Raw genomic sequence first — 11,451 nt, 5'->3', positions numbered from 1 at the left:
ACATTACAGAACCTGTTCTTCTCAGGTGGTCACCCGTCCTGGTACTGAACAGGCCCAGACACTGCTTGGCTGCCAAGATCGGACGGGTTTGGGCATTGCCAGCGTGGTATGACTGTAATGTCTTTTTCGTGTGCCCAAAACCTCTCGGACGTAAGTGCCTTCTTGTTCGGACATGAAGAAGGACAGAAAGAAGGGGGGGGGAAGAAGGGGGGGGGGGCAAGGAGAGAAAAAGAAAAAGAGACAAAAAAAGAGAAAAGAGGGTAGTGTAGTGAGCGTGAGGGAGTGAATTATAAGAACTGAAGGGGGATGTGGATATAATGAAGTGTATTCTTACGGAACCTTTACAGAAATGGAGCGATTTCATATCCCTCATTAAGACCATTTGGGTGTAATGTCTGGAGCTGGAATATCCAGTACATTTCTCTTTGTGATAGCTTCCGTGCCAAGTCGCCTCCTCTTTCTCCCAAGTATACATGTTCGATAGCTTTAAAGGTGAGATCTTCCGGATTCGGGCAGAAAGAGAGCAGAGGGAAACAGTAAAAGACAGGAAAGGGGGTGGGAGAAGAGCACCGATATAGAAAAAGAGAAACGAGATAGATGTCTGTTAGATTTTCTGTTGGAAAAATCTTTTTTCCTTACATCCCATTCGAAATACACTTATCCTGTGTGTGTGGGGGGGGGGGAGTGTTTTTTTATATACACAAAAATTACCAGTAAGTTGATATACCACTCCCAGTTCAACGCTAAAGCCAATCCCCAATGTTTTAGAAAATATAACCCCCGATGAAGTCATTTATGACGAAACGCGTTGGGTACTATCATATCTCGGAAGAACTGAATTATTAAATCCATGTCTGACTAATATATTTTATATGTTTTAAATTGTTTTGGTCTACCATTGAATTGTGTAATAAGGTGGTGGATTACACTGAGCGCACCCTATATCTTTTATATATATATATATATATATATATATATATATATATACATAGAGATGATATAATGTAAAGCAATGCTGAATTATTCATTCAAAGGGGGAACTGTACTTGTTTATTCATTTATGGGGTTTATTTACTTATGTGGGAGTTCTCTTGACGATGAGATGTTGGCCTATAGCAGAATCTACTTCTTATTTATTTACCACCTTGTAGAAGATAATAGATAGGATTGGTTGCCCATAGCAACATCCCATCAATAGAACTCCTATCTTAGTAAATAAACCCCATAGTGTCTGTTTATGTGGTACAAGAACTGACAGTATGCACTTTATATACCAATGCATGCTAGCACTTGCTACTATATTTTAACCCACCATCATGGGGTACCGGGGCAGGATCAAAGCCTCTAATTGTAGGTGCATGCACATTTTTTGAAGGCTGCCATTAGAGGTTGGAGCTGGATGCTAAAGAGAACTTAGATAAGCTGCCTGCCATTACCATATTTTTAAATTTTTTATGTGTGGTTTAAAAAAAGTCAACATGCATTTATGTGCAGTGTTACCTCTAGCAAATGTCACATTTTTTTAAAACCGCATATAAAATAGCCCAAAAACTTACTTTAGTCCATTTCGTCCATCATTTTCCTTGTCAAGTTGTATAAATAGCTGCAACTGAGACAAGCTTTTCACTTCCCATCATCATTAGCAAGTAGCAAATTATTCTACCATGTCCCACAAACTCATCACCTTTACAACTTGATAGGCACATGTTACCCCATTCAAAGGTCTAAAATTAAATCACTCTGCATTTTTGCCTTGCTTCGTAAGTTCTTTTTCACCATATATTGAGAATAGGGACATCCATATACACACTCTCAAATTGCACGTCATAGAAAAAACTATAATGGGCTATGCATCTTTAGTGTTCAATAATTACTCAATGGTGGTGAGTCAGTTGTCTTCAACCATATCTGCCACAAGATGGCGCCCAACAGAACAATTAAGTTGTTGCTTCGTTCTGGCATCCAACCGTGTTAAAATCTTCCCTTCTGACCATTCTTTACAGTGTCCCTCATAGAACGCGACCATATACTCTGCTTCCTATTGCAATAAATGGAATAGGCATGATTTTAAATGGAATATAGTTGGGAGTATATTAGATAAGTGCAGAACATGTAAACATATATGAGATTAAATTCATTGGAACACTGACCCTGGCCTCATGTAAATATATAAGTCTTAACAGCTGAAGGGCCAGATGCACTAAGCTTCAAAAGCAATAAAATGGAGAGTGATAAACAGCCAGTCAATCAGCTCCTACCTGCCATGCCACAGACTGTGTTTGAAAAACGTCAGGTAGCAGCTGATTGGTTGGTTGTTTATAACTCTCCATTTGAACACTTTTGTAGCTTAGTGTATCTGTCCCGAAACCTGTTCGCACCCTAATCCCGGACTCCTGTAAATATATATGTCTTAAGGGATAAAACCCTGATCCTGGTCACAAAAATTACTTCTGTACTAAGATAACCTATTTTTATCTTGTGTTGTGTTTACCTCCTTCATATTGTGTTATTTATAGATGAAAATATTTGTAATTAAACTTCATTGATTGGGAATTTATTATTTCCCATAGTCTATCACAGGGGTCCTCAAACTATTTTGCTCTGAGACCCCAGAAGACAATAAAAATAATTACAGAACCCCAGCAAGGTCCTGCAGAAGGTCATCACGTCACATGTGCAGACAGCAGACAGCACATACATGGCAGCATTGTGGAGGCACAAAGTGATGTGAGGAGTAAAACATAATAGACAACTTGTAAACAGATTATTCAGACTCCTTGAATCACTGACTAAGATTATAAAAGTCATCAGCCTGATGGTCAGCAACATGAAGTCGCGACCCCATGCTGAGAAGGTCGGGACCCACTTTGGGGTCAGGACCCACAGTTTGAGAACCGCTGGTCTATCATATGACCAACTACATCCAGGCATCGTAAAAGGACTACACTGTATTGCATTATTTTTCCTCTGTTAGCTCAATTGTGCACACTTAATTTTTCAACCTGCAAAATTACCTAAATTGGTGATTTAATAGAAGGAAGGAGGGAAAGTTCTGCTTAAAATCTAGTTAGCTAAATACCTAAATATTTGATTTTGCTACTTTGCCAAAGGAGAGGAAATGCATTTTGTAGATGAGTTAGGTCTGAGGGATTGATATTTATATCAAGAGCTTCGGATTTAGTGTATTTTTTGTGTAATTGGAATATCGACTATATCATTAACTTTCAGTTAGTAAGGTGATAAGCGAGCGGAAATCTACTACCAATTCCTCAGAATCAAAGAAAATGAAAACAACTGCATCTTTGTTCCAGTCATAAAATCAAAGTATCTGAGAACTATTTAGAATGTTTTGAAAATTCATGTTTTCTGGCTCACCGGGGATCCTCCTCCGGTCCATTTATGCAAGGACAAAAGTTTAGAGGCACCTGGTTCTCTGCGAATCTAGAATGCTTCAAAAAAAGACTTTCCTGTTTACTCAAGCATGTCCTTCATAGCCTTAAGTATTGTTTATGAAAAGCTTTTGTGTACTTTATTGTTTCTGTACTGTATTACATTCATTCTATCTGTTAAGCGCCTTGAGTCCTATTGGAGAAAGAGCGTTATATAAATAAAATTATTATTATTATTAGAATTGCACTTGCAATCAAGTAAAGAGCCAGGTACTCTCCAGTAGCAACGCTCTCCTATAGCAAGTAATATCACTACTAGTAAATTATGCATGCCTGTGTTTACCCAACACTCCCCATTAAGCGCCCAATAATGTCAGTCACTCACTTTGCTACTAGTGCCTTGCGACTGCCATTGCTTTTCAAATGCTGCATGTGCATACTGCAGCTCAGGAACATGCGCAGTAAGAAAACATCGACCAGTTCGTGCAGAATAGTCACTTTGTGAATGCATCTTAATTAGACCTCCGTGAGCCTGTTAGATATATGAACAATAAAGTAGAAATTCTTGGTGGGCTTTTGAAAAGTTACAATGACTTTACCTAAACCAATCGGTATAAATGATGCATTTAACTCTCCAAATCATAGTATTACTTTTGTTATTTGGAATATTTTTTAAGTAATATTTTGTAAACTTTTTTTTTATTGGTACGGCCAACATACCGGCTGCCCCAACTAACTGTGTGTAGTTTAGGGTTACCATATTTAAAATATAAAAATCCAGGACACATTGGGGCAGGAGGGGTTGTTGGGAAACACTATTTTTATTCTCCTTATTTTTTCATATACAGGTTGAGTATCCCTTATCCGAAATGCTCGGGACCACGAGCATTCCAAATAAGGGATATTTACGGTTTTTGGAATATATATTTTTTTACATATTTACCTGTCCCCTGGTGGGTCCCTGATGGTCCCTCGGCATCCATGGAGTCCTCCGGCATCCATTGCAGGCCTTCAGCTTCATCTCCGGCGTCTCCAGCGGTCCCAGGAGTGCATTACGCGAGTTCCCAGGCGAGCCGGTGACCTCACCAGCGCGCCTGGGAACTCGCGCAATGCACTCCTGGGACCGCTGGAGACGCCAGAGATGAAGCTGAAGGCCTGCCATGTATGCCGCGGGACTAGGTAAGTATAAAAAAAAGGGTGGGGGGAGAATATAAATTCGAACTATTACAAAAAAAAAACACAGTTTTGGGAATAATTCGGATAACGGATATACGGATAAGGGATACTCAACCTGTACTGAGAGTGGGACTAATACCATAAATACAATTTGCAACCAATCAGATTCTATCTATTATCATCTAGAAGGTGCTAAATAAATAAGTAGTATCTGATTGGTTGCTATGGGCAACATCAATTGAACTCCCATCTTAGTAAATGTACCCCTTAGTTTCTGGCAGTGAATGAATGAACACCCCAACCATATGTGCTTTTATTATTTAACCCCTTCCCGACATTTGACGTATATATACGTCATGGCCGGGATGTACTTCCCGACACATGACGTATATATACGTCATGACTTTAAACTGTCACCGCGTCTAGGGACGCGGTGACAGAGGGACGATGTCTGCTGTCCCTGACAGCAGACATGTCCCAGCATGCCCGGGGGGGGGCGGCGATGCCTCCCCCCGTCGGCGATCGCTGCGTTTGGCTGTTCAATGTGAACAGCCAATCGCAGCGTTTTCCTGTGTTACCGGCGAATCAGACGCTCGGTAACACAGGGATCAATCACCGCCGGGTGTGAGGGGGCGTGAGGGGGTCACCGGTGATGACTACACCTCACCCCACCTCACCCCACCTGCCCCCAAGGCTGTGATTGGTCCGTCGGACCGACGGACCAATCACAGCCATGGCGCGTGATTTAAACTAACGGTGACTGCGCTGCAGACGCCATTCCGGTCTGGAATTGCGTGCAGAGCGGTCACCGTGCCAATCTGTCGTGATATACTGACCTGATCCTTGCCTGATACTTACCTGATCACCGCTGGTAGCGTGCTGCCAGCAGCTGGATGCTTCCTGGATCTTGTGACTTTCTGTGTGCTGCTGCTGCAGTGTCATAGAGTGACAGATAGTGAGAGATAGTGACAGAGAGTGATAGAGAGTGCTATATTTTGTGTCTGCTGCCCCCCCCCCTTTTGTGCTGATCAGTATATCTGTGCTGATCAGCAACTTTTTGGGGGTGCAGGGTTTTTTTTTTTATATATATACCTGTCAGTTGCACCAAAGGTTGTGCTGCCTGTGCAACTGACTGCTGCCCCCCCTGCTGCCCCCCCTTTTGTGCTGATCAGTATAAATTAACTGATCAGCAACTTTTTGGGGGTGCAGGTTTTTTTTTTTTATATATACCCTGTCAGGTTGCACCCACAGTTGTGTGCCTGCTGCCCCTCACTGCTAATCAGTGTTGCATCACTGCATCACTGATCTGCAGTTTTTTTTTTTGGAGAGTGCAGTGGGGTTTTGTTTTTACACCCACGTTGCTTTTGTGGGTGTACTGTGGCCGCTGAGTGCTGATCAGTGACGTACATCACTGAACAGCATTTTTGGCACAGGGTTGATATAATTTTTTTTCTGCAGTTTTTTTAAATTTTTTTTTTTTTTGGAGAGTGCTGTGGTTTATTTTTTTTAAATTGTTTTTACACCCACGTTGCTTTTGTGGGTGTCCTGTGGCCGCTGAGCGCTGATCAGTGACGTACATCACTGAACAGCATTTTTGGCACAGGGTTGATATAATTTTTTTTCTGCAGTTTTTTTAAATTGTTTTTTTTTTTGGAGAGTGCTGTGGTTTATTTTTTTTAAATAGTTTTTACACCCACGTTGCTTTTGTGGGTGTCCTGTGGCCGCTGAGCGCTGATCAGTGACGTACATCACTGATCAGCATTTTCGGCACAGGGTTGATCTATTTTTTTTTTTTTGGGGATCAAATTCCTGTTGCCTTTGAGCGCTGTTCAGTGACGGACGTTACTGACCAACATCTGTGCTCAATGTTTGGCGCAGGACCTTTTTTTTTTTTTTTTTTTTTTTTTAACCCCTTCAAGGTTGTACCAAAAGCTGCCTTGAAGTTGCTGAGTGACGTACATCACAGATCATCATTTTTGCCACGGGGTTGATCTAATTTTTTTTTTTATTGGGATCAAATTCCTGTATAAAGTATTTTTTTTTCTGCACTACATACACACTACACACTACATACCCCCCGTGTTGAAATAAAGTTTGTACCCCCCTACACTATACACGTGTTGAAACATTACACTTACAGAAACACAAAAATAAAAATGGCATCCCAAATGTCATCCCAAATGTCATCCCAGTCATCCAGAAGAATGTATTCAGCGGAGGAGGCATATGCCATGCTTGCCTCTGACTCTGACACAGCCAGTGATGCAAGCGGGGAATTTGAAGGATTCGTCTTAACCTCATCTTCCTCCTCTAGTGATGAGGGACCCCCTCAAAGACCCCTTCGTAGAGCAGCTGAGACCCCCCCCCCAAATGATTGATCCCTATGGACCCCACCACCAGACAATTTTGAGCCCCAGGTTCCTGAGTTTTTGGCCATCCCAGGAATCCAATTTGATTCAACAGGTCTCAGAGAAATTGACTTTTTCAAATTATTTTTCTTTGATGATTTTATAAATTTAATGGTGGACCAAAGTAATTTATATGCCCAGCAGTTTATTGCTCAAAACCCCACGTCATCATTTGCTAGGTGGACCCCTGTAGATGCAGTAGAGATGATGACGTTTTGGGGTCTGGTGTTACATATGGGCATAGTAAAAAAAGCCAGAAATTAGGCAATATTGGAGTACAGATGTTCTGTACAGCACCCCACTTTACCGTATGGCCATGACTCGGACTCGTTTTGAGATAATCCTTAAATTTTTACATTACACCGATAATGCACAGTGCCCACCCAGAGATGATCCCACCTTTGACCGGCTATTCAAAGTCAGGCCGGTCATTGATCATTTCAGTGCCAAATTTGCAGAGATGTACATCCCTGAAAAATTTATTTGTATCGACGAGTCCCTTATACATTTTAAAGGAAGGGTTAAATTCCGCCAGTACCTTCCCAGTAAGAGGGCAAGGTATGGCATAAAAATGTATAAACTGTGTGAAAGCACCTCAGGGTACACCCACAGGTTTAGGGTATATGAAGGGAAGGATTCAAGAATTGAACCGCCAGAATGCCCCCCCTCCCTCGTAGGTGTTAGTGGAAAAATTGTCTGGGATTTAGTGCACCCCTTCCTGGATAAAGGTTATCACCTCTATGTGGATAACTTTTACACTAGCATCCCCCTGTTTAAGGCCCTTGGTTCAAGAGGTACAGCAGCTTGCGGTACTGTGCGCAAGAACCAAAGAGGCCTCCCAAAAACGCACGTTGCCCAATTACTGAGAAGGGGTGAAAGCAGGGGAATATGCACCGAAAATATGTTGTTGGTCAAATATAAGGACAAGAGGGATGTCCTTATACTGACATCAATTCATGGAGACAGTACCACCTCCGTCCCTGTACGAGGTACCAGTACCCACACCTCAAAACCTAATTGTATCCTAGATTACAATAAGTACATGGGCGGAGTGGATCTTTCAGATCAGGTACTGAAGCCGTACAGTGCCCTGCAGAACACAAAAATCTGGTACAAGAAGCTGGCCGTGTATATCATCCAGATGGCACTGTATAACGCTTACGTGCTATTCCGTTCTACCGGCCAGAGGGGGACATTTATGCACTTTCAAGAGGAAGTCATAAAGGGCCTAATATTTGGGAACCAGCAGGCAGAGGGCCCCAGTACTTCTAGTACTGGCCCCCGTATTGTACCAGGGCAGCATTTTCCTAACGAAATCCCCTCCACTGCAAAAAAGGGCAGGACACAAAAAAGGTGCAAAGTTTGCTATAAAAAGGGAATAAGAAAGGATACTATTTTCCACTGTGAAACTTGCCCCGACAAACCCGGCCTATGTATAAAGGAGTGTTTTAAAATATACCACACATCTATGGATTATTAGGTTCATCATTTCACCGTGCTTCGGGGGTCTTGCTAATGCCACATAGCACCCACCATTCATTCCACCAGAATCTGAGCTGCAAAATCCAAAAATCACTCCTTCCCTTCTGAGTCCTGCCATGCACCCAACTGGTATTTTTTGGTCACATATGATGCATTGCCATACTCGGGAGAAATTGGTGCACAGATTTTAGGGTGCTTTTTTTCCTTCATACTGTACCTTATTAAAATGAAAAATTTTGAGCCAGAACTGCATTTTTGTGTAAAAAAATGTAATTTTTCATTTGCACAGCCCAGTTGTATCAAAATTGGTGAAACCCCTGGGGGTTTGAAATGTACACTATACCCCTAGATGAATTCCCTGAGGGGTGTAGTTTGCAAAATGGGGTCACTTGTGGGGGGGTTCCACTGTATTGGTGCTTTGGGGGTCTTGCTAATGCGACATAGCACCCACCAACATTCCACCAGAATCTGTGCTGAAAAATCCAAATATCACTCCTTCCCTTCTGAGTCCTGCCATGCACCCAAATGGTATTTTTGGTCACATGTGAGGCATTGCCGTACTCGGGAGAAATTGGGGCACAGATTTTGGGGTGCTTTGTCTCCTTCATTCCTTGTGAAAATGAAAAATTTTGAGCCAGAACTGCATTTTTGTGTAAAAAATTTAATTTGTCATTTTCACTGCCCAGTTGTACCACAATTGGTGAAACCCCTGGGGGTTTGAAATGTACACTATACCCCTAGTTGAATTCCCTGAGGGGTGTAGTTTGCAAAATGGGGTCACTTGTGGGGGGGTTCCACTGTATTGGTGCTTCGGGGGTCTTGCTAATGCGACATAGCACCCACCAACATTCCACCAGAATCTGTGCTGCAAAATCCAAATATCACTCCTTCCCTTCTGAGTCCTGCCATGCACCCAAATGGTATTTTTGGTCACATGTGAGGCATTGCCGTACTCGGGAGAAATTGGGGCACAGATTTTTGGGTGCTTTGTCTCCTTCATTCCTTGTAAAAATGAAAAATTTTGAGCCAGATCTGCATTTTTGTGTAAAAAATTTAATTTTTCATTTTCACTGCTCAGTTGTACCACAATTGGTGAAACCCCTGGGGGTTTGAAATGTACACTATACCCCTAGTTGAATTCCCTGAGGGGTGTAGTTTGCAAAATGGGGTCACTTGTGGGGGGGTTCCACTGTATTGGTGCTTCGGGGGTCTTGCTAATGCGACATAGCACCCACCAACATTCCACCAGAATCTGTGCTGCAAAATCCAAATATCACTCCTTCCCTTCTGAGTCCTGCCATGCACCCAAATGGTATTTTTGGTCACATGTGAGGCATTGCCGTACTCGGGTGAAATTGGGGCACAGATTTTGGGGTGCTTTGTCTCCTTCATTCCTTGTGAAAATGAAAAATTTTGAGCCAGAACTGCATTTTTGTGTAAAAAATTTAATTTTTCATTTTCACTGCCCAGTTGTACCACAATTGGTGAAACCCCTGGGGGTTTGAAATGTACACTATACCCCTAGTTGAATTCCCTGAGGGGTGTAGTTTGCAAAATGGGGTCACTTGTGGGGGGGTTCCACTGTATTGGTGCTTCGGGGGTCTTGCTAATGCGACATAGCACCCACCAACATTCCACCAGAATCTGTGCTGCAAAATCCAAATATCACTCCTTCCCTTCTGAGTCCTGCCATGCACCCAAATGGTATTTTTTGGTCACATGTGAGGCATTGCCGTACTCGGGAGAAATTGGGGCACAGATTTTGGGGTGCTTTGTCTCCTTCATTCCTTGTGAAAATGAAAAATTTTGAGCCAGAACTGCATTTTTGTGTAAAAAATTTATTTTTTCATTTTCACTGCCCAGTTGTACCACAATTGATGAAACCCCTGGGGGTTTGAAATGTACACTATACCCCTAGTTGAATTCCCTGAGGGGTGTAGTTTGCAAAATGGGGTCACTTGTGGGGGGGTTCCACTGTATTGGTGCTTCGGGGGTCTTGCTAATGCGACATAGCACCCACCAACATTCCACCAGAATCTGTGCTGCAAAATCCAAATATCACTCCTTCCCTTCTGAGTCCTGCCATGCACCCAAATGGTATTTTTTGGTCACATGTGAGGCATTGCCGTACTCAGGAGAAATTGGGGCACAGATTTTGGGGTGCTTTGTCTCCTTCATTCCTTGTGAAAATGAAAAATTTTGAGCCAGAACTGCATTTTTGTGTAAAAAATGTAATTTTTCATTTTCACAGCCCAGTTGTACCACAATTGGTGAAACCCCTGGGGGTTTGAAATGTACATTATACCCCTAGATGAATTCCCTGAGGGGTGTAGTTTGCAAAATGGGGTCACTTGTGGGGGTTTCCTAACTTTTAGCATCTTATGGTGCCTAGAAACCTACATGGTGCCTAAAAAATAATCTCATAAAAAGGAGGCTCCAAAATCAAGTAGGTGCTCCTTCTATTATGAAGCCTGTGGTTTGGTTAACGTGCACACTAGGGCCACATATAGGATATTTATGAAAACAAAAGAATTGGGGGAATCAATTTTTAGTCACATTTCTCTAGTAAAATCTACTGTGTTCCTTAGAAAAATGTATTAAAATTGAAAATCTGCAAAAAAAATGAAATTTTGAAATTTCACCTACACTTTGTTTTAATTCCTGTGAAACACCTAAAGGGTTAACAAACTTCCAAAATGCTGTTTTGAATACTGTGAGGGGTGCAGTTTTTGAAATGGCATCATTTATGGGGGTGTCTCACATACAAGTCCCTCAAAGTCACATCAGAACTGAACTGGTCCCTAAAAAAATCAGTGTTTGAAATTTTCTTGAAAATTTGAGAATTTGCTATTCATATTTTAAGCCTCCTAGTGTCCAAAAAAATTAAAAGGAGGTTGAAATAATGATGGAAACATAAAGTATACATATGGTCTATGTTAGTTATTAACTATTTTGAGTGGTATGATTATTTGTCTCACAAGCAGAAAATTTAACAT

The 11,451-nt window shown here is 41.9% G+C and overlaps 1 pseudogene; it reads right to left on the bottom strand.

Annotated features, from left to right (window-relative positions):
• LOC146029249 (5S ribosomal RNA) lies at positions 1-120 on the bottom strand (annotated as a pseudogene).
• Between the last annotated feature and the right edge of the window lie 11,331 nt (positions 121-11,451).

This window comes from Crinia signifera, chromosome 8, assembly GCF_055691185.1.
Source record: "Crinia signifera chromosome 8, ASM5569118v1, whole genome shotgun sequence".
Lineage (NCBI taxonomy): Eukaryota > Metazoa > Chordata > Amphibia > Anura > Myobatrachidae > Crinia > Crinia signifera.
This window is presented reverse-complemented; position numbering and strand designations above follow the sequence as displayed.